Source organism: Gorilla gorilla, chromosome 15 (assembly GCF_029281585.2).
Source record: "Gorilla gorilla gorilla isolate KB3781 chromosome 15, NHGRI_mGorGor1-v2.1_pri, whole genome shotgun sequence".
Lineage (NCBI taxonomy): Eukaryota > Metazoa > Chordata > Mammalia > Primates > Hominidae > Gorilla > Gorilla gorilla.
Window position 1 is genome coordinate 40,554,135 of NC_073239.2, and position 24,575 is coordinate 40,578,709.

A 24,575-nucleotide genomic window follows, 5' to 3' on the forward strand; every position below is an offset into this window, starting at 1 on the left:
CACTCTTTTTGTAGAATCCGCAAGTGGATATTTGGATAACTGTGAAGAGTTCGTTGGAAACGGGAATATCTTCATATAAAATCTAGACAGAAGCATTCTCAAAAGCTTGTTTGTGATGAGTGTCCTCAACTAACGGAGCTCAACCATTCTTTTGATACAGCAGTTTGGAAACACTCTTTTGGTAGAATCTGCAAGTGGATATTTGGATAACTGTGAAAATTTCGTTGGAAACGGGAATATCTTCATATAAAATCTACACGGAAGCAGTCTCAGAAACTTCTTTGACATGAGTTTCCTCAACTAAAGGAGTCCAACCTTTCTTTTCATGCAGCAGTTTGGAAACCCTCTTTTAGAAGAATCTGCAAGTGGATATTTGGATAACAGTGAAGATTTTGTTGGAAACGGGAATATCTTCATATAAAATCTAAACAGAAGCATTCTCAGAAACTTCATTGTGATGTGTGTCTTCCACTAACAGAGTTCAAACTTTCTTTTGACACTGTAGTTTGGGAACACTCTTTTTGTAGAATCTGCAAGTGGATATTTGGGTAACTGTGAAGATTTCGTTGGAAATGGGAATATCTTCAAATAAAATCTAGACAGAAGCATTCTCAGAAACATCTTTTTGATGTGTCTTCAACTAACCGAGTTCCACCTTTCTTTTGATAGAGCAGTTTGGAAACATTCTTTTTGTAGAATCTGTAAGTGGATATTTGGATACCTCTAACAATTTCATTGGAAACGGGAATATCTTCATATAAAATCTAGACAGAAGCATTCTCCGAAACTTCTTTGTGATGTGTGTCCTCAACTAACAGAGTTCCATCTTTCTTTTGATACAGAAGTTTGAAAACCCCCTTTTGGTAGAATCTGCAAGTGGATATTTGGATAACTGTGAAGATTTCGTTGGAAACGGGAATATCTTCATATAAAATCTAGACAGAAGCATTCTCAGAAGCTTCTTTGTGAGGAGTGTCCTCAACTAACAGAGTTCAACCATTCTTTTGATACAGCAGTTTGGATACTCTCTTTTTGTAGAATCTGTAAGTGGATATTTGGATACCTCTAAAGATTTCATTGGAAACGGGAATATCTTCATATAAAATCCAGACAAAAGCATTCTCAGAAACTTCTTTGTGGTGTGCGTCCTCAACTAACAGAGTTCAACCTTTCTTTAAAGAGAGCAGTTTGGAAACTCTCTTTTTGTAGAATCTGTAAGTGGATATAGGGATACCTCTAACGATTTCATTGGAAACGGGAATATCTTCATCGAAAATCTACACAGAAGCACTTTCAGAAACTGCTTTGTGATATCTGCATTCAAGTCACAGAGCTGAACATTCCCTTTCATAGCCCAGGTATGAAACACTCTTTCTGTAGTATCTGGAAGTGGACATTTTGAGCGAATTCAGGCCTACGGTGAAAACAGAAATATCTTCCCATAAAAAAGAGACAGAAAGATTCTCAGAAACTTAATCGGGATGTGTGTACTCAGTTACCAGAGTTGAACCTTTCTGTTGATACAGTAGTTGGGAAACACTCTTTTTGTAGAATCTGCAAGTGGATATTTGGATAACTTTGAAGATTTCGTTGGAAACGGGAATATCTTCATATAACATCTAGACAGAAGCATTCTCAGAAACTTCTTTGTGATGTGTTTTCTCTACTTACAGAGTTCAACTTTTCTTTTGATACAGATGTTTGGAAACACTCTTTTTGTAGAATCGGCAAGTGGATATTTGGATAACTGTGAAGAGTTCGTTGGAAACGGGAATATCTTCATATAAAATCTAGACAGAAGCATTCTCAAAAGCTTGTTTGTGATGAGTGTCCTCAACTAACGGAGCTCAACCATTCTTTTGATACAGCAGTTTGGAAACACTCTTTTGGTAGAATCTCCAAGTGGATATTTGGATAACTGCGAAAATTTCGTTGGAAACGGGAATATCTTCATATAAAATCTAGACGGAAGCATTCTCAGAAACTTCTTTGACATGAGTTTCCTCAACTAAAGGAGTTCAACCTTTCTTTTCATACAGCAGTTTGGAAACCCTCTTTTAGAAGAATCTGCAAGTGGATATTTGGATAACAGTGAAGATTTCGTTGGAAACGGGAATATCCTCATATAAAATCTAGACAAAAGCATTCTCAGAAACTTCCTTGTGGTGTGCGTCCTCGACTAACAGAGTTCAACCTTTCTTTAAATAGAGCAGTTTGGAAACTCTCTTTTTGTAGAATCTGTAAGTGGATATTTGGATACCTCTAACGATTTCGTTGGAAACGGGAATATCTTCATCAAAAATCTACACAGAAGCACTGTCAGAAACTGCTTTGTGATATCTGCATTCAAGTCACAGAGCTGAACATTCCCTTTCATAGCCCAGGTTTGAAACACTCTTTCTGTAGTATCTGGAAGTGGACATTTTGAGCGAATTCAGGCCTACGGTGAAAACAGAAATATCTTCCCATAAAAAAGAGACAGAAAGATTCTCAGAAACTTAATCGGGATGTGTGTACTCAGTTACCAGAGTTGAAACTTTCTGTTGATACAGTTGTTTGGAAACACTCTTTTTGTCGAATCTGCAAGTGGATATTTGGATAACTTTGAAGATTTCGTTGGAAACGGGAATATCTTCATATAAAATCTAGACAGAAGCATTCTCAGAAACTTCTTTGTGATGTGTTTTCTCTACTTACAGAGTTCAACCTTTCTTTTGATACAGCAGTTTGGAAACACTCTTTTTGTAGAATCGGCAAGTGGATATTTGGATAACTGTGAAGAGTTCGTTGGAAACGGGAATATCTTCATATAAAATCTAGACAGAAGCATTCCAAAAGCTTGTTTGTGATGAGTGTCCTCAACTAACGGTGCTCAACCATTCTTTTGATACAGCAGTTTGGAAACACTCTTTTGGTAGAATCTGCAAGTGGATATTTGGATAACTATGAAAATTTCGTTGGAAACGGGAATATCTTCATATAAAATGTAGACGGAAGCATTCTCAGAAACTTCTTTGACATGAGTTTCCTCAACTAAAGGAGTTCAACCTTTCTTTTCATACAGCAGTTTGGAAACCCTCTTTTAGAAGAATCTGCAAGTGGATATTTGGATAACAGTGAAGATTTCATTGGAAACGGGAATATCTTTATATAAAATCTAAACAGAAGCATTCTCAGAAACTTCATTGTGATGTGTGTCCTCCACTAACAGAGTTCAAACTTTCTTTTGACACTGTAGTTTGGAAACACTCTTTTTGTAGAATCTGCAAGTGGATATTTCGATAACTGTGAAAATTTCGTTGGAAACGGGAATATCTTCATATAAAATCTAGACAAAAGCATTCTCAGAAACTTCTTTGTGGTGTGCGTCCTCAACTAACAGAGTTCAACCTTTCTTTAAATAGAGCAGTTTGGAAACTCTCTTTTTGTAGAATCTGTAAGTGGATATTTGGATAGCTCTAACGATTTCGTTGGAAACGGGAATATCTTCATCTAAAATCTACACAGAAGCACTGTCAGAAACTGCTTTGTGATATCTGCATTCAAGTCACAGAGCTGAACATTCCCTTTCATAGCCCAGGTTTGAAACACTCTTTCTGTAGTATCTGGAAGTGGACATTTTGAGCGAATTCAGGCCTACGGTGAAAACAGAAATATCTTCCCATAAAAAAGAGACAGAAAGATTCTCAGAAACTTAATCGGGATGTGTGTACTCAGTTACCAGAGTTGAACCTTTCTGTTGATACAGTAGTTTGGAAACACTCTTTTTGTAGAATCTGCAAGTGGATATTTGGATAACTTTGAAGATTTCGTTGGAAACGGGAATATCTTCATATAACATCTAGACAGAAGCATTCTCAGAAACTTCTTTGTGATATGTTTTCTCTACTTACAGAGTTCAACCTTTCTTTTGATACAGCAGTTTGGAAACACTCTTTTTGTAGAATCTGCAAGTGGATATTTCGATAACTGTGAAGATTTCGTTGGAAATGGGAATATCTTCAAATAAAATCTAGACAGAAGCATTCTCAGAAACATCTTTTCGATGTGTGTCTTCAACTAACCGAGTTCCACCTTTCTTTTGACAGAGCAGTTTGGAAACACACTTTTTGTAGAATCTGTAAGTGGATATTTGGATACCTCTAACAATTTCATTGGAAACGGGAATATCTTCATATAAAATCTAGACAGAAGCATTCTCCGAAACTTCTTTGTGATGTGTGTCCTCAACTAACAGAGTTCAACCTTTCTTTTGATACAGAAGTTTGAAAACCCCCTTTTGGTAGAATCTGCAAGTGGATATTTGGATAACTGTGAAGATTTCGTTGGAAACGGGAATATCTTCATATAAAATCTAGACAGAAGCATTCTCAGAGCTTCTTTGTGATGAGTGTCCTCAACTAACAGAGTTCAACCATAGTTTTGATACAGCAGTTTGGATACTCTCTTTTTGTAGAATCTGTAAGTGGATATTTGGATACCTCTAAAGATTTCGTTGGAAACGGGAATATCTTCATATAAAATCTAGACAAAAGCATTCTCAGAAACTTCCTTGTGGTGTGCGTCCTCAACTAACAGAGTTCAACCTTTCTTTAAATAGAGCAGTTTGGAAACTCTCTTTTTGTAGAATCTGTAAGTGGATATTTGGATAGCTCTAAGGATTTCGTTGGAAACGGGAATATCTTCATCTAAAATCTACACAGAAGCACTGTCAGAAAATGCTTTGTGATATCTGCATTCAAGTCACAGAGCTGAACATTCCCTTTCATAGCCCAGGTTTGAAACACACTTTCTGTAGTATCTGGAAGTGGACATTTTGAGCGAATTCAGGCCTACGGTGAAAACAGAAATATCTTCCCATAAAAAAGAGACAGAAAGATTCTCAGAAACTTAATCGGGATGTGTGTACTCAGTTACCAGAGTTGAACCTTTCTGTTGATACAGTAGTTGGGAAACACTCTTTTTGTAGAATCTGCAAGTGGATATTTGGATAACTTTGAAGATTTCGTTGGAAACGGGAATATCTTCATATAACATCTAGACAGAAGCATTCTCAGAAACTTCTTTGTGATGTGTTTTCTCTACTTACAGAGTTCAACTTTTCTTTTGATACAGATGTTTGGAAACACTCTTTTTGTAGAATCGGCAAGTGGATATTTGGATAACTGTGAAGAGTTCGTTGGAAACGGGAATATCTTCATATAAAATCTAGACAGAAGCATTCTCAAAAGCTTGTTTGTGATGAGTGTCCTCAACTAACGGAGCTCAACCATTCTTTTGATACAGCAGTTTGGAAACACTCTTTTGGTAGAATCTCCAAGTGGATATTTGGATAACTGCGAAAATTTCGTTGGAAACGGGAATATCTTCATATAAAATCTAGACGGAAGCACTCTCAGAAACTTCTTTGACATGAGTTTCCTCAACTAAAGGAGTTCAACCTTTCTTTTCATACAGCAGTTTGGAAACCCTCTTTTAGAAGAATCTGCAAGTGGATATTTGGATAACAGTGAAGATTTCGTTGGAAACGGGAATATCCTCATATAAAATCTAGACAAAAGCATTCTCAGAAACTTCCTTGTGGTGTGCGTCCTCGACTAACAGAGTTCAACCTTTCTTTAAATAGAGCAGTTTGGAAACTCTCTTTTTGTAGAATCTGTAAGTGGATATTTGGATACCTCTAACGATTTCGTTGGAAACGGGAATATCTTCATCAAAAATCTACACAGAAGCACTGTCAGAAACTGCTTTGTGATATCTGCATTCAAGTCACAGAGCTGAACATTCCCTTTCATAGCCCAGGTTTGAAACACTCTTTCTGTAGTATCTGGAAGTGGACATTTTGAGCGAATTCAGGCCTACGGTGAAAACAGAAATATCTTCCCATAAAAAAGAGACAGAAAGATTCTCAGAAACTTAATCGGGATGTGTGTACTCAGTTACCAGAGTTGAAACTTTCTGTTGATACAGTTGTTTGGAAACACTCTTTTTGTCGAATCTGCAAGTGGATATTTGGATAACTTTGAAGATTTCGTTGGAAACGGGAATATCTTCATATAAAATCTAGACAGAAGCATTCTCAGAAACTTCTTTGTGATGTGTTTTCTCTACTTACAGAGTTCAACCTTTCTTTTGATACAGCAGTTTGGAAACACTCTTTTTGTAGAATCGGCAAGTGGATATTTGGATAACTGTGAAGAGTTCGTTGGAAACGGGAATATCTTCATATAAAATCTAGACAGAAGCATTCCAAAAGCTTGTTTGTGATGAGTGTCCTCAACTAACGGTGCTCAACCATTCTTTTGATACAGCAGTTTGGAAACACTCTTTTGGTAGAATCTGCAAGTGGATATTTGGATAACTATGAAAATTTCGTTGGAAACGGGAATATCTTCATATAAAATCTAGACGGAAGCATTCTCAGAAACTTCTTTGACATGAGTTTCCTCAACTAAAGGAGTTCAACCTTTCTTTTCATACAGCAGTTTGGAAACCATCTTTTAGAAGAATCTGCATGTGGATATTTGGTTAACAGTGAAGATTTCGTTGGAAACGGGAATATCTTCATATAAAATCTAAACAGAAGCATTCTCAGAAACTTCATTGTGATGTGTGTCCTCCACTAACAGAGTTCAAACTTTCTTTTGACACTGTAGTCTGGAAACACTCTTTTTGTAGAATCTGCAAGTGGATACTTCGATAACTGTGAAGATTTCGTTGGAAATGGGAATATCTTCAAATAAAATCTAGACAGAAGCATTCTCAGAAACATCTTTTCGATGTGTGTCTTCAACTAACCGAGTTCCACCTTTCTTTTGACAGAGCAGTTTGGAAACACACTTTTTGTAGAATCTGTAAGTGGATATTTGGATACCTCTAACAATTTCATTGGAAACGGGAATATCTTCATATAAAATCTAGACAGAAGCATTCTCCGAAACTTCTTTGTGATGTGTGTCCTCAACTAACAGAGTTCAACCTTTCTTTTGATACAGAAGTTTGAAAACCCCCTTTTGGTAGAATCTGCAAGTGGATATTTGGATAACTGTGAAGATTTCGTTGGAAACGGGAATATCTTCATATAAAATCTAGACAGAAGCATTCTCAGAAGCTTCTTTGTGATGAGTGTCCTCAACTAACAGAGTTCAACCATAGTTTTGATACAGCAGTTTGGATACTCTCTTTTTGTAGAATCTGTAAGTGGATATTTGGATACCTCTAAAGATTTCGTTGGAAACGGGAATATCTTCATATAAAATCTAGACAAAAGCATTCTCAGAAACTTCCTTGTGGTGTGCGTCCTCAACTAACAGAGTTCAACCTTTCTTTAAATAGAGCAGTTTGGAAACTCTCTTTTTGTAGAATCTGTAAGTGGATATTTGGATAGCTCTAAGGATTTCGTTGGAAACGGGAATATCTTCATCTAAAATCTACACAGAAGCACTGTCAGAAAATGCTTTGTGATATCTGCATTCAAGTCACAGAGCTGAACATTCCCTTTCATAGCCCAGGTTTGAAACACACTTTCTGTAGTATCTGGAAGTGGACATTTTGAGCGAATTCAGGCCTACGGTGAAAACAGAAATATCTTCCCATAAAAAAGAGACAGAAAGATTCTCAGAAACTTAATCGGGATGTGTGCACTCAGTTACCAGAGTTGAACCTTTCTGTTGATACAGTAGTTGGGAAACACTCTTTTTGTAGAATCTGCAAGTGGATATTTGGATAACTTTGAAGATTTCGTTGGAAACGGGAATATCTTCATATAACATCTAGACAGAAGCATTCTCAGAAACTTCTTTGTGATGTGTTTTCTCTACTTACAGAGTTCAACTTTTCTTTTGATACAGATGTTTGGAAACACTCTTTTTGTAGAATCGGCAAGTGGATATTTGGATAACTGTGAAGAGTTCGTTGGAAACGGGAATATCTTCATATAAAATCTAGACAGAAGCATTCTCAAAAGCTTGTTTGTGATGAGTGTCCTCAACTAACGGAGCTCAACCATTCTTTTGATACAGCAGTTTGGAAACACTCTTTTGGTAGAATCTCCAAGTGGATATTTGGATAACTGCGAAAATTTCGTTGGAAGCGGGAATATCTTCATATAAAATCTAGACGGAAGCATTCTCAGAAACTTCTTTGACATGAGTTTCCTCAACTAAAGGAGTTCAACCTTTCTTTTCATACAGCAGTTTGGAAACCCTCTTTTAGAAGAATCTGCAAGTGGATATTTGGATAACAGTGAAGATTTCGTTGGAAACGGGAATATCCTCATATAAAATCTAGACAAAAGCATTCTCAGAAACTTCCTTGTGGTGTGCGTCCTCGACTAACAGAGTTCAACCTTTCTTTAAATAGAGCAGTTTGGAAACTCTCTTTTTGTAGAATCTGTAAGTGGATATTTGGATACCTCTAACGATTTCGTTGGAAACGGGAATATCTTCATCAAAAATCTACACAGAAGCACTGTCAGAAAATGCTTTGTGATATCTGCATTCAAGTCACAGAGCTGAACATTCCCTTTCATAGCCCAGGTTTGAAACACTCTTTCTGTAGTATCTGGAAGTGGACATTTTGAGCGAATTCAGGCCTACGGTGAAAACAGAAATATCTTCCCATAAAAAAGAGACAGAAAGATTCTCAGAAACTTAATCGGGATGTGTGTACTCAGTTACCAGAGTTGAAACTTTCTGTTGATACAGTTGTTTGGAAACACTCTTTTTGTCGAATCTGCAAGGGGATATTTGGATAACTTTGAAGATTTCGTTGGAAACGGGAATATCTTCATATAAAATCTAGACAGAAGCATTCTCAGAAACTTCTTTGTGATATGTTTTCTCTACTTACAGAGTTCAACCTTTCTTTTGATACAGCAGTTTGGAAACACTCTTTTTGTAGAATCGGCAAGTGGATATTTGGATAACTGTGAAGAGTTCGTTGGAAACGGGAATATCTTCATATAAAATCTAGACAGAAGCATTCCAAAAGCTTGTTTGTGATGAGTGTCCTCAACTAACGGTGTTCAACCATTCTTTTGATACAGCAGTTTGGAAACACTCTTTTGGTAGAATCTGCAAGTGGATATTTGGATAACTATGAAAATTTCGTTGGAAACGGGAATATCTTCATATAAAATCTAGACGGAAGCATTCTCAGAAACTTCTTTGACATGAGTTTCCTCAACTAAAGGAGTTCAACCTTTCTTTTCATACAGCAGTTTGGAAACCCTCTTTTAGAAGAATCTGCAAGTGGATATTTGGATAACAGTGAAGATTTCATTGGAAACGGGAATATCTTTATATAAAATCTAAACAGAAGCATTCTCAGAAACTTCATTGTGATGTGTGTCCTCCACTAACAGAGTTCAAACTTTCTTTTGACACTGTAGTTTGGAAACACTCTTTTTGTAGAATCTGCAAGTGGATATTTCGATAACTGTGAAAATTTCGTTGGAAACGGGAATATCTTCATATAAAATCTAGACAAAAGCATTCTCAGAAACTTCTTTGTGGTGTGCGTCCTCAACTAACAGAGTTCAACCTTTCTTTAAATAGAGCAGTTTGGAAACTCTCTTTTTGTAGAATCTGTAAGTGGATATTTGGATAGCTCTAACGATTTCGTTGGAAACGGGAATATCTTCATCTAAAATCTACACAGAAGCACTGTCAGAAACTGCTTTGTGATATCTGCATTCAAGTCACAGAGCTGAACATTCCCTTTCATAGCCCAGGTTTGAAACACTCTTTCTGTAGTATCTGGAAGTGGACATTTTGAGCGAATTCAGGCCTACGGTGAAAACAGAAATATCTTCCCATAAAAAAGAGACAGAAAGATTCTCAGAAACTTAATCGGGATGTGTGTACTCAGTTACCAGAGTTGAACCTTTCTGTTGATACAGTAGTTTGGAAACACTCTTTTTGTAGAATCTGCAAGTGGATATTTGGATAACTTTGAAGATTTCGTTGGAAACGGGAATATCTTCATATAAAATCTAGACAGAAGCATTCTCAGAAACTTCTTTGTGATGAGTGTCCTCCACTAACAGAGTTCAACCTTTCTTTTGATTGAGCAGTTTGGAATCCCTCTTTTTGTAGAATCTGTAAGTGGATATTTGGATACCTCTAACAATTTCATTGGAAACGGGAATATCTTCATATAAAATCTAGACAGAAGCATTCTCTGAAACTTCTTTGTGATGTGTGTCCTCAACTAACAGAGTTCAACCTTTCTTTTGGTACAGAAGTTTGAAAACCCCCTTTTGGTAGAATCTGCAAGTGGATATTTGGATAACTGTGAAGATTTCATTGGAAACGGGATTATCTTCATGTAAAATCTAGACAGAAGCATTCTCATAAACTTCTTTGTGATGAGTGTCCTCCCCTAACAGAGTTCAACCTTTGTTTTGATTGAGCAGTTTGGAAACACTCTTTTTGTAGAATCTGTAAGTGGATATTTGGATACCTCTAACAATTTCGTTGGAAACGGGAATATCTTCATATAAAATCTAGACAGAAACATTCTCCGAAACTTCTTTGTGATGTGTGTCCTCAACTAACAGAGTCCAACCTTTCTTTTGATACAGCAGTTTGGAAATAATCTTTCTGTAGAATCTGCAAGTGGATATTTGTATAACTGTGAAGATTTCCTTGGAAACGGGAATATCTTCATATAAAATCTAGACAGAAGCATTCTCAGAAACTTCTTTTTGATGTGCGTCCTCAACTAACAGAGTTCAACCATTCTTTTGATACAGCAGTTTGGAAACCCTCTTTTTGTAGAATCTGCAAGTGGATACTTGGATAAATGTGAAGATTTCCCTGGAAACGGGAATATATTCATAGAAAATCTAGACAGAAGCATTTCCAGAAACTTCTTTGCAATGAGTGTCGTCAACTAACAGAGCTCAACCTTTCTTTTCATACAGCAGTTTTGAAACACCCTTTTTGTAGGATCTGCAAGTGGATATTTGGATAACTTTGAAGATTTCGTTGGAAACGGGAATATCTTCATATAAAATCTAGACAGAAGCATTCTCAGAAACTTCTTTGTGATGTGTTTTCTCTACTTGCAGAGTTCAACCTTTCTTTGATAGAGCAGTTTGGAAACACTCTTTTTGTAGAATCGGCAAGTGGATATTTGGATAACTGTGAAGAGTTCGTTGGAAACGGGAATATCTTCATATAAAATCTAGACAGAAGCATTCTCAAAAGCTTGTTTGTGATGAGTGTCCTCAACTAACGGAGCTCAACCATTCTTTTGATACAGCAGTTTGGATACTCTCTTTTTGTAGAATCTGTAAGTGGATATTTGGATACCTCTAAAGATTTCGTTGGAAACGGGAATATCTTCATATAAAACCTAGACAAAAGCATTCTCAGAAACTTCTTTGTGGTGTGCGTCCTCAACTAACAGAGTTCAACCTTTCTTTAAATAGAGCAGTTTGGAAACTCTCTTTTTGTAGAATCTGTAAGTGGATATTTGGATAGCTCTAACGATTTCGTTGGAAACGGGAATATCTTCATCTAAAATCTAGACAGAAACACTGTCAGAAACTGCTTTGTGATATCTGCATTCAAGTCACAAAGCTGAACATTCCCTTTCATAGACCATGTTTGAAACAGACTTTTTGTAGTATCTGGAAGTGGACATTTTGAGCGAATTCAGGCCTACGGTGAAAACAGAAATATCTTCCCATAAAAAAGAGACAGAAAGATTCTCAGAAACTTAATCGGGATGTGTGTACTCGGTTTCCAGAGTTGAACCTTTCTGTTGATACAGTAGTTTGGAAACACTCTTTTTGATGAATCTGCAGGTGGATATTTGGATAACTATGAAGATTTCGTTGGAAACGGGAATATCTTCCTATAAAATCTAGACAGAAGCATTCTCAGAAACATCTTTTTGATGTGTGTCTTCAACTAAACGAGTTCCACCTTTCTTTTGATAGAGCAGTTTGGAAACACTCTTTTTGTAGAATCTGTAAGTGGATATTTGGATACCTCTAACAATTTCATTGGAAACGGGAATATCTTCATATAAAATCTAGACAGAAGCATTCTCAAAAACTTGTTTGTGATGTGTGTCCTCAACTAAGAGAGTTCAACCTTTCTTTTGATACAGAAGTTTGAAAACCCCCTTTCGGTAGAATTTGCAAGTGGATATTTGGATAACTGTGAAGATTTCGTTGGAAACGGGAGTATCTTCATGTAAAATCTAGACAGAAGCATTCTCATAAACTTCTTTGTGATGAGTGTCCTCCACTAACAGAGTTCAACCTTTCTTTTGATTGAGCAGTTTGGAAACACTCTTTTTGTAGAATCTGTAAGTGGATATTTGGATACCTCTAACAATTTCGTTGGAAACGGGAATATCTTCATATAAAATCTAGACAGAAACATTCTTCGAAAATTCTTTGTGATGTGTGTCCTCAACTAACAGATTCCTACCTTTCTTTTGATACAGCAGTTTCGAAACAATCTTTCTGTAGAATCTGCAAGTGGATATTTGGATAACTGTGAAGATTTTGTTGGAAACGGGAATCTCTTCATATAAAATCTAGACAGAAGCATTCTCAGAAACTTCTTTTTGATGTGTGTCCTCAACTAACAGAGTTCAACCATTCTTTTGATACAGCACTTTGGAAACCCTCTTTTTGTAGAATGTGCAAATGGATACTTGGATAAATGTGAAGATTTTCATGGAAACGGGAATATCTTCATATAAAATCTAGACAGAAGCATTTCCAGAAACTTCTTTGTGATGTGTTTTCTCTACTTACAGAGTTCAACCTTTCTTTTGATACAGCAGTTTGGAAACACTCTTTTTGTAGAATCGGCAAGTGGATATTTGGATAACTGTGAAGAGTTCGTTGGAAACGGGAATATCTTCATATAAAATCTAGACAGAAGCATTCTCAAAAGCTTGTTTGTGATGAGTGTCCTCAACTAACGGAGCTCAACCATTCTTTTGATACAGCAGTTTGGATACTCTCTTTTTGTAGAATCTGTAAGTGGATATTTGGATACCTCTAAAGATTTCGTTGGAAACGGGAATATCTTCATATAAAACCTAGACAAAAGCATTCTCAGAAACTTCTTTGTGGTGTGCGTCCTCAACTAACAGAGTTCAACCTTTCTTTAAATAGAGCAGTTTGGAAACTCTCTTTTTGTAGAATCTGTAAGTGGATATTTGGATAGCTCTAACGATTTCGTTGGAAACGGGAATATCTTCATCTAAAATCTAGACAGAAACACTGTCAGAAACTGCTTTGTGATATCTGCATTCAAGTCACAAAGCTGAACATTCCCTTTCATAGACCATGTTTGAAACAGACTTTTTGTAGTATCTGGAAGTGGACATTTTGAGCGAATTCAGGCCTACGGTGAAAACAGAAATATCTTCCCATAAAAAAGAGACAGAAAGATTCTCAGAAACTTAATCGGGATGTGTGTACTCGGTTTCCAGAGTTGAACCTTTCTGTTGATACAGTAGTTTGGAAACACTCTTTTTGATGAATCTGCAGGTGGATATTTGGATAACTATGAAGATTTCGTTGGAAACGGGAATATCTTCCTATAAAATCTAGACAGAAGCATTCTCAGAAACATCTTTTTGATGTGTGTCTTCAACTAAACGAGTTCCACCTTTCTTTTGATAGAGCAGTTTGGAAACACTCTTTTTGTAGAATCTGTAAGTGGATATTTGGATACCTCTAACAATTTCATTGGAAACGGGAATATCTTCATATAAAATCTAGACAGAAGCATTCTCAAAAACTTCTTTGTGATGTGTGTCCTCAACTAAGAGAGTTCAACCTTTCTTTTGATACAGAAGTTTGAAAACCCCCTTTCGGTAGAATTTGCAAGTGGATATTTGGATAACTGTGAAGATTTCGTTGGAAACGGGAGTATCTTCATGTAAAATCTAGACAGAAGCATTCTCATAAACTTCTTTGTGATGAGTGTCCTCCACTAACAGAGTTCAACCTTTCTTTTGATTGAGCAGTTTGGAAACACTCTTTTTGTAGAATCTGTAAGTGGATATTTGGATACCTCTAACAATTTCGTTGGAAACGGGAATATCTTCATATAAAATCTAGACAGAAACATTCTTCGAAAATTCTTTGTGATGTGTGTCCTCAACTAACAGATTCCTACCTTTCTTTTGATACAGCAGTTTCGAAACAATCTTTCTGTAGAATCTGCAAGTGGATATTTGGATAACTGTGAAGATTTTGTTGGAAACGGGAATCTCTTCATATAAAATCTAGACAGAAGCATTCTCAGAAACTTCTTTTTGATGTGTGTCCTCAACTAACAGAGTTCAACCATTCTTTTGATACAGCACTTTGGAAACCCTCTTTTTGTAGAATGTGCAAATGGATACTTGGATAAATGTGAAGATTTTCCTGGAAACGGGAATATCTTCATATAAAATCTAGACAGAAGCATTAACAGAAACTTCTTTGCAATGAGTGTCCTCAACTAGCAGAGTTCAAGCTTTCTTTTCATACAGCAGTTTTGAAACACTCTTTTTGTAGGATCTGCAAGTGGATATTTGGATAACTGTGAAGATTTCGTTGGAAACGGGAATATCTTCATATAAAATCTAGACAGAAGCATTCTCAGAAACTTCTTTGTGGTGTGCGTCCTCAACTAACAGAGTTCAACCTTTCTTTAAATAGAGCAGTTTGGAAACTCTCTTTTGTAGAATCTTTAAGTGGATATTTGGATAGCTCTAACGATTTTGTTGGAAACGGGAATATCTTCACCTAAAACCTACACAGAAGCACTGTCAGAAACTGCTTTGTGATATCTGCATTCATGTCACAGAGCTGAACATTCCCTTTCATAGACCAGGTTTGAAACACTCTTTCTGTAGTATCTGGAAGTGGACATTTTGAGCGAATTCAGGCCTACGGTGAAAACAGAAATATCTTCCCATAAAAAAAAGACAGAAAGATTCTCAGAAACTTAATCAGGATGTGTGTACTCAGTTTCCAGAGTTGAACCATTCTGTTGATACAGTAGTTTGGAAACACTCTTTTTGTAGAATCTGCAGGTGGATATTTGGATAACTGTGAAGATTTCGTTGGAAACGGGAATATCCTCATATGAAATCTACACAGAAGCATTCTCAGAAGCTTCTTTGTGATGAGTGTCCTCCACTAACAGAATTCAACCATTCTTTTGATTGAGCAGTTTGGAATCACTCTTTTTGTAGAATCTGTAAGTGGATATTTGGATACCTCTAAAGATTTCGTTGGAAACGGGAATATCTTCATATAAAATCTAGACAGAAGCATTCTCAGAAACTTCTTTGTGATGTGTTTTCTCTACTTACAGTGTTCAACCTTTCTTTTGATACAGCAGTTTGGAAACACTCTTTTTGTAGAATCGGCAAGTGGATATTTGGATAACTGTGAAGAGTTCGTTGGAAACGGGAATATCTTCATATAAAATCTAGACAGAAGCATTCTCAAAAGCTTGTTTGTGATGAGTGTCCTCAACTAACGGAGCTCAACCATTCTTTTGATACTGCAGTCTGGAAACACTCTTTTGGTAGAATCTGCAAGTGGATATTTGGATAACTGTGAAAATTTCTTTGGAAACGGGAATATCTTCGTATAAAATCTAGACGGAAGCATTCTCAGAAACTTCTTTGACATGAGTTTCCTCAACTAAAGGAGTCCAACCTTTCTTTTCATGCAGCAGTTTGGAAACCCTCTTTTAGAAGAATCTGCAAGTGGATATTTGGATAACAGTGAAGATTTTGTTGGAAACGGGAATATCTTCATATAAAATCTAAACAGAAGCATTCTCAGAAACTTCATTGTGATGTGTGTCTTCCACTAACAGAGTTCAAACTTTCTTTTGACACTGTAGTTTGGAAACACTCTTTTTGTAGAATCTGCAAGTGGATATTTGGAAAACTGTGAAGATTTCGTTGGAAATGGGAATATCTTCAAATAAAATCTAGACAGAAGCATTCTCAGAAACATCTTTTTGATGTGTCTTCAACTAACCGAGTTCCACCTTTCTTTTGATAGAGCAGTTTGGAAACATTCTTTTTGTAGAATCTGTAAGTGGATATTTGGATACCTCTAACAATTTCATTGGAAACGGGAATATCTTCATATAAAATCTAGACAGAAGCATTCTCCGAAACTTCTTTGTGATGTGTGTCCTCAACTAACAGAGTTCCATCTTTCTTTTGATACAGAAGTTTGAAAACCCCCTTTTGGTAGAATCTGCAAGTGGATATTTGGATAACTGTGAAGATTTCGTTGGAAACGGGAATATCTTCATATAAAATCTAGACAGAAGCATTCTCAGAAGCTTCTTTGTGAGGAGTGTCCTCAACTAACAGAGTTCAACCATTCTTTTGATACAGCAGTTTGGATACTCTCTTTTTGTAGAATCTGTAAGTGGATATTTGGATACCTCTAAAGATTTCATTGGAAACGGGAATATCTTCATATAAAATCCAGACAAAAGCATTCTCAGAAACTTCTTTGTGGTGTGCGTCCTCAACTAACAGAGTTCAACCTTTCTTTAAATAGAGCAGTTTGGAAACTCTCTTTTTGTAGAATCTGTAAGTGGATATAGGGATACCTCTAACGATTTCATTGGAAACGGGAATATCTTCATCGAAAATCTACACAGAAGCACTTTCAGAAACTGCTTTGTGATATCTGCATTCAAGTCACAGAGCTGAACATTCCCTTTCATAGCCCAGGTATGAAACACTCTTTCTGTAGTATCTGGAAGTGGACATTTTGAGCGAATTCAGGCCTACGGTGAAAACAGAAATATCTTCCCATAAAAAAGAGACAGAAAGATTCTCAGAAACTTAATCGGGATGTGTGTACTCAGTTTCCAGAGTTGAACTTTCTGTTGATACAGTAGTTGGGAAACACTCTTTTTGTAGAATCTGCAAGTGGATATTTGGGTAACTTTGAAGATTTTGTTGGAAACGGGAATATCTTCATATAAAATCTAGACAAAAGCATTCACAGAAACTTCTTTGTGATGTGTTTTCTCTACTTACAGAGTTCCACATTTCTTTTGATACAGCAGTTTGGAAACACTCTTTTTGTAGAATCGGCAAATGGATATTAGGATAACTGTGAAGAGTTCGTTGGAGACGGGAATATCTTCATATAAAATCTAGACAGAAGCATTCTCAAAAGCTTGTTTGTGATGAGTGTCCTCAACTAACGGAGCTCAACCATTCTTTTGATACAGCAGTTTGGAAACTCTCTTTTCGTAGAATCCGCAAGGGGATATTTGGATAACTGTGAAAATTTCGTTGGAAACGGGAATATCTTCGTATAAAATCTAGACGGAAGCATTCTCAGAAACTTCTTTGACATGAGTTTCCTCAACTAAAGGAGTTCAACCTTTCTTTTCATACAGCAGTTTGGAAACCCTCTTTTAGAGGCATCTGCAAGTGGATATTTGGATAACAGTGAAGATTTCATTGGAAACGGGAATATCTTCATATAAAATCTAAACAGAAGCATTCTCAGAAACTTCATTGTGATGTATTTCCTCCACTAACAGAGTTCAAACTTTCTTTTGACACTGTAGTTTGGAAACACTCTTTTTGTAGAATCTGCAAGTGGATATTTGGATAACTGTGAAGATTTCGTTGGAAACCGGAATATCTTCATATAAAATCTAAACAGAAGCATTCTCAGAAACTTCATTGTGATGTGTGTCCTCCACTAACAGAGTTCAAACTTCCTTTTGACACTGTAGTTTGGAAACACTCTTTTTGTAGAATCTGCAAGTGGATATTTCGATAACTGTGAAAATTTCTTTGGAAAGGGGAATATCTTCAAATAAAATCTAGACAGAAGCATTCTCAGAAACATCTTTTCGATGTGTGTCTTCAACTAACCGAGTTCCACCTTTCTTTTGACAGAGCAGTTTGGAAACACACTTTTTGTAGAATCTGTAAGTGGATATTTGGATACCTCTAACAATTTCATTGGAAACGGGAATATCTTCATATAAAATCTAGACAGAAGCACTCTCCGAAACTTCTTTGTGATGTGTGTCCTTAACTAACAGAGTTCAACCTTTCTTTTGATACAGAAGTTTGGATACTCCCTTTTTGTAGAATCTGTAGGTGTATATTTGGATACCTCTAAAGATTTCGTTGGAAACGAGAATATCTTCATATAAAATCTAGACAAAAGCATTCTCAGAAACTTCTTTGTGGTGTGCGTCCTCAACTAACAGAGTTCAACCTTTCTTTAAATAGAGCAGTTTGGAAACTCTCTTTTTGTAGAATCTGTAAGTGGATATTTGGATAGCTCTAAGGATTTCTTTGGAAACGGGAATATCTTCATCTAAAATCTACACAGAAGCACTGTCAGAAACTGCTTTGTGATATCTGCATTCAAGTCACAGAGCTGAACATTCCCTTTCATAGCCCAGGTTTGAAACACTCTTTCTGTAGTATCTGGAAGTGGACATTTTGAGCGAATTCAGGCCTACGGTGAAAACAGAAATATCTTCCCATAAAAAAGAGACGGAAAGATTCTCAGAAACTTAATCAGGATGTGTGTACTCAGTTACCAGAGTTGAACCTTTCTGTTGATACAGTAGTTGGGAAACACTCTTTTTGTAGAATCTGCAAGTGGATGTTTGTATAACTTTGAAGATTTCGTTGGAAACGGGAATATCTTCATATAAAATCTAGACAGAAGCATTCTCAGAAACTTCTTTGTGATGTGTTTTCTCTACTTACAGAGTTCAACCTTTCTTTTGATACAGCAGTTTGGAAACACTCTTTTTGTAGAATCGGCAAGTGGATATTTGGATAACTGTGAAGAGTTCGTTAGAAACGGGAATATCTTCATATAAAATCTAGACAGAAGCATTCTCAAAAGCTTGTTTGTGATGAGTGTCCTCAACTAACGGAGCTCAACCATTCTTTTGAATCAGCAGTTTGGAAACACTCTTTTGGTAGAATCTGCAAGTGGATATTTGGATAACTGTGAAAATTTCGTTGGAAACGGGAATATCTTCATATAAAATCTAGACGGAAGCATTCTCAGAAACTTCTTTGACATGAGTTTCCTCAACCAAAGGAGTTCAACCTTTCTTTTCATACAGCAGTTTGGAAACCCTCTTTTAGAAGGATCTGCAAGTGGATATTTGGATAACAGTGAAGATTTCGTTGGAAACGGGAATATCTTCATATAAAATCTAAACAGAAGCATTCTCAGAAACTTCATTGTGATGTGTGTCCTCCACTAACAGAGTTCAAACTTTCTTTTGACACTGTAGTTTGGAAACACTCTTTTTGTAGAATCTGCAAGTGGATATTTCGATAACTGTGAAGATTTCGTTGGAAATGGGAATATCTTCAAATAAAATCTAGACAGAAGCATTCTCAGAAACATCTTTTCGATGTGTGTCTTCAACTAACCGAGTTCCACCTTTCTTTTGACAGAGCAGTTTGGAAACACACTTTTTGTAGAATCTGTAAGTGGATATTTGGATACCTCTAACAATTTCATTGGAAACGGGAATATCTTCATATAAAATCTAGACAGAAGCATTCTCCGAAACTTCTTTGTGATGTGTGTCCTCAACTAACAGAGTTCAACCTTTCTTTTGATACAGAAGTTTGAAAACCCCTTTTGGTAGAATCTGCAAGTGGATATTTGGATAACTGTGAAGATTTCATTGGAAACGGGAATATCTTCATATAAAATCTAGACAGAAGCATTCTCAGAAGCTTCTTTGTGATGAGTGTCCTCAACTAACAGAGTTCAACCATTGTTTTGATACAGCAGTTTGGATACTCTCTTTTTGTAGAATCTGTAAGTGGATATTTGGATAGCTCTAACGATTTCGTTGGAAACGGGAATATCTTCATCTAAAATCTACACAGAAGCACTGTCAGAAACTGCTTTGTGATATCTGCATTCAAGTCACAGAGCTGAACATTCCCTTTCATAGCCCAGGTTTGAAACACTCTTTCTGTAGTATCTGGAAGTGGACATTTTGAGCGAATTCAGGCCTACGGTGAAAACAGAAATATCTTCCCATAAAAAAGAGACAGAAAGATTCTCAGAAACTTAATCGGGATGTGTGTACTCAGTTACCAGAGGTGAACCTTTCTGTAGATACAGTAGTTGGGAAACACTCTTTTTGTAGAATCTGCAAGTGGATATTTGGATAACTTCGAAGATTTCGTTGGAAACGGGAATATCTTCATATAAAATCTAGACAGAAGCATTCTCCGAAACTTCTTTGTGATGTGTGTACTCAACTAACAGAGTTCAACCTTTCTTTTGATACAGAAGTTTGAAAACCCCCTTTTGGTAGAATCTGCAAGTGGATATTTGGATAACTGTGAAGATTTCGTTGGAAACGGGAATATCTTCATATAAAATCTAGACAGAAGCATTCTCAGAGCTTCTTTGTGATGAGTGTCCTCAACTAACAGAGTTCAACCATAGTTTTGATACAGCAGTTTGGATACTCTCTTTTTGTAGAATCTGTAAGTGGATATTTGGATACCTCTAAAGATTTCGTTGGAAACGGGAATATCTTCATATAAAATCTAGACAAAAGCATTCTCAGAAACTTCCTTGTGGTGTGCGTCCTCAACTAACAGAGTTCAACCTTTCTTTAAATAGAGCAGTTTGGAAACTCTCTTTTTGTAGAATCTGTAAGTGGATATTTGGATAGCTCTAAGGATTTCGTTGGAAACGGGAATATCTTCATCTAAAATCTACACAGAAGCACTGTCAGAAAATGCTTTGTGATATCTGCATTCAAGTCACAGAGCTGAACATTCCCTTTCATAGCCCAGGTTTGAAACACACTTTCTGTAGTATCTGGAAGTGGACATTTTGAGCGAATTCAGGCCTACGGTGAAAACAGAAATATCTTCCCATAAAAAAGAGACAGAAAGATTCTCAGAAACTTAATCGGGATGTGTGTACTCAGTTACCAGAGTTGAACCTTTCTGTTGATACAGTAGTTGGGAAACACTCTTTTTGTAGAATCTGCAAGTGGATATTTGGATAACTTTGAAGATTTCGTTGGAAACGGGAATATCTTCATATAACATCTAGACAGAAGCATTCTCAGAAACTTCTTTGTGATGTGTTTTCTCTACTTACAGAGTTCAACTTTTCTTTTGATACAGATGTTTGGAAACACTCTTTGTAGAATCGGCAAGTGGATATTTGGATAACTGTGAAGAGTTCGTTGGAAACGGGAATATCTTCATATAAAATCTAGACAGAAGCATTCTCAAAAGCTTGTTTGTGATGAGTGTCCTCAACTAACGGAGCTCAACCATTCTTTTGATACAGCAGTTTGGAAACACTCTTTTGGTAGAATCTCCAAGTGGATATTTGGATAACTGCGAAAATTTCGTTGGAAACGGGAATATCTTCATATAAAATCTAGACGGAAGCACTCTCAGAAACTTCTTTGACATGAGTTTCCTCAACTAAAGGAGTTCAACCTTTCTTTTCATACAGCAGTTTGGAAACCCTCTTTTAGAAGAATCTGCAAGTGGATATTTGGATAACAGTGAAGATTTCGTTGGAAACGGGAATATCCTCATATAAAATCTAGACAAAAGCATTCTCAGAAACTTCCTTGTGGTGTGCGTCCTCGACTAACAGAGTTCAACCTTTCTTTAAATAGAGCAGTTTGGAAACTCTCTTTTTGTAGAATATGTAAGTGGATATTTGGATACCTCTAACGATTTCGTTGGAAACGGGAATATCTTCATCAAAAATCTACACAGAAGCACTGTCAGAAACTGCTTTGTGATATCTGCATTCAAGTCACAGAGCTGAACATTCCCTTTCATAGCCCAGGTTTGAAACACTCTTTCTGTAGTATCTGGAAGTGGACATTTTGAGCGAATTCAGGCCTACGGTGAAAACAGAAATATCTTCCCATAAAAAAGAGACAGAAAGATTCTCAGAAACTTAATCGGGATGTGTGTACTCAGTTACCAGAGTTGAAACTTTCTGTTGATACAGTTGTTTGGAAACACTCTTTTTGTCGAATCTGCAAGTGGATATTTGGATAACTTTGAAGATTTCGTTGGAAACGGGAATATCTTCATATAAAATCTAGACAGAAGCATTCTCAGAAACTTCTTTGTGATGTGTTTTCTCTACTTACAGAGTTCAACCTTTCTTTTGATACAGCAGTTTGGAAACACTCTTTTTGTAGAATCGGCAAGTGGATATTTGGATAACTGTGAAGAGTTCGTTGGAAACGGGAATATCTTCATATAAAATCTAGACAGAAGCATTCCAAAAGCTTGTTTGTGATGAGTGTCCTCAACTAACGGTGCTCAACCATTCTTTTGATACAGCAGTTTGGAAACACTCTTTTGGTAGAATCTGCAAGTGGATATTTGGATAACTATGAAAATTTCGTTGGAAACGGGAATATCTTCATATAAAATCTAGACGGAAGCATTCTCAGAAACTTCTTTGACATGAGTTTCCTCAACTAAAGGAGTTCAACCTTTCTTTTCATACAGCAGTTTGGAAACCATCTTTTAGAAGAATCTGCATGTGGATATTTGGATAGCAGTGAAGATTTCGTTGGAAACGGGAATATCTTCATATAAAATCTAAACAGAAGCATTCTCAGAAACTTCATTGTGATGTGTGTCCTCCACTAACAGAGTTCAAACTTTCTTTTGACACTGTAGTCTGGAAACACTCTTTTTGTAGAATCTGCAAGTGGATACTTCGATAACTGTGAAGATTTCGTTGGAAATGGGAATATCTTCAAATAAAATCTAGACAGAAGCATTCTCAGAAACATCTTTTCGATGTGTGTCTTCAACTAACCGAGTTCCACCTTTCTTTTGACAGAGCAGTTTGGAAACACACTTTTTGTAGAATCTGTAAGTGGATATTTGGATACCTCTAACAATTTCATTGGAAACGGGAATATCTTCATATAAAATCTAGACAGAAGCATTCTCCGAAACTTCTTTGTGATGTGTGTCCTCAACTAACAGAGTTCAACCTTTCTTTTGATACAGAAGTTTGAAAACCCCCTTTTGGTAGAATCTGCAAGTGGATATTTGGATAACTGTGAAGATTTCGTTGGAAACGGGAATATCTTCATATAAAATCTAGACAGAAGCATTCTCAGAAGCTTCTTTGTGATGAGTGTCCTCAACTAACAGAGTTCAACCATAGTTTTGATACAGCAGTTTGGATACTCTCTTTTTGTAGAATCTGTAAGTGGATATTTGGATACCTCTAAAGATTTCGTTGGAAACGGGAATATCTTCATATAAAATCTAGACAAAAGCATTCTCAGAAACTTCCTTGTGGTGTGCGTCCTCAACTAACAGAGTTCAACCTTTCTTTAAATAGAGCAGTTTGGAAACTCTCTTTTTGTAGAATCTGTAAGTGGATATTTGGATAGCTCTAAGGATTTCGTTGGAAACGGGAATATCTTCATCTAAAATCTACACAGAAGCACTGTCAGAAAATGCTTTGTGATATCTGCATTCAAGTCACAGAGCTGAACATTCCCTTTCATAGCCCAGGTTTGAAACACACTTTCTGTAGTATCTGGAAGTGGACATTTTGAGCGAATTCAGGCCTACGGTGAAAACAGAAATATCTTCCCATAAAAAAGAGACAGAAAGATTCTCAGAAACTTAATCGGGATGTGTGTACTCAGTTACCAGAGTTGAACCTTTCTGTTGATACAGTAGTTGGGAAACACTCTTTTTGTAGAATCTGCAAGTGGATATTTGGATAACTTTGAAGATTTCGTTGGAAACGGGAATATCTTCATATAACATCTAGACAGAAGCATTCTCAGAAACTTCTTTGTGATGTGTTTTCTCTACTTACAGAGTTCAACTTTTCTTTTGATACAGATGTTTGGAAACACTCTTTTTGTAGAATCGGCAAGTGGATATTTGGATAACTGTGAAGAGTTCGTTGGAAACGGGAATATCTTCATATAAAATCTAGACAGAAGCATTCTCTAAAGCTTGTTTGTGATGAGTGTCCTCAACTAACGGAGCTCAACCATTCTTTTGATACAGCAGTTTGGAAACACTCTTTTGGTAGAATCTCCAAGTGGATATTTGGATAACTGCGAAAATTTCGTTGGAAGCGGGAATATCTTCATATAAAATCTAGACGGAAGCATTCTCAGAAACTTCTTTGACATGAGTTTCCTCAACTAAAGGAGTTCAACCTTTCTTTTCATACAGCAGTTTGGAAACCCTCTTTTAGAAGAATCTGCAAGTGGATATTTGGATAACAGTGAAGATTTCGTTGGAAACGGGAATATCCTCATATAAAATCTAGACAAAAGCATTCTCAGAAACTTCCTTGTGGTGTGCGTCCTCGACTAACAGAGTTCAACCTTTCTTTAAATAGAGCAGTTTGGAAACTCTCTTTTTGTAGAATCTGTAAGTGGATATTTGGATACCTCTAACGATTTCGTTGGAAACGGGAATATCTTCATCAAAAATCTACACAGAAGCACTGTCAGAAACTGCTTTGTGATATCTGCATTCAAGTCACAGAG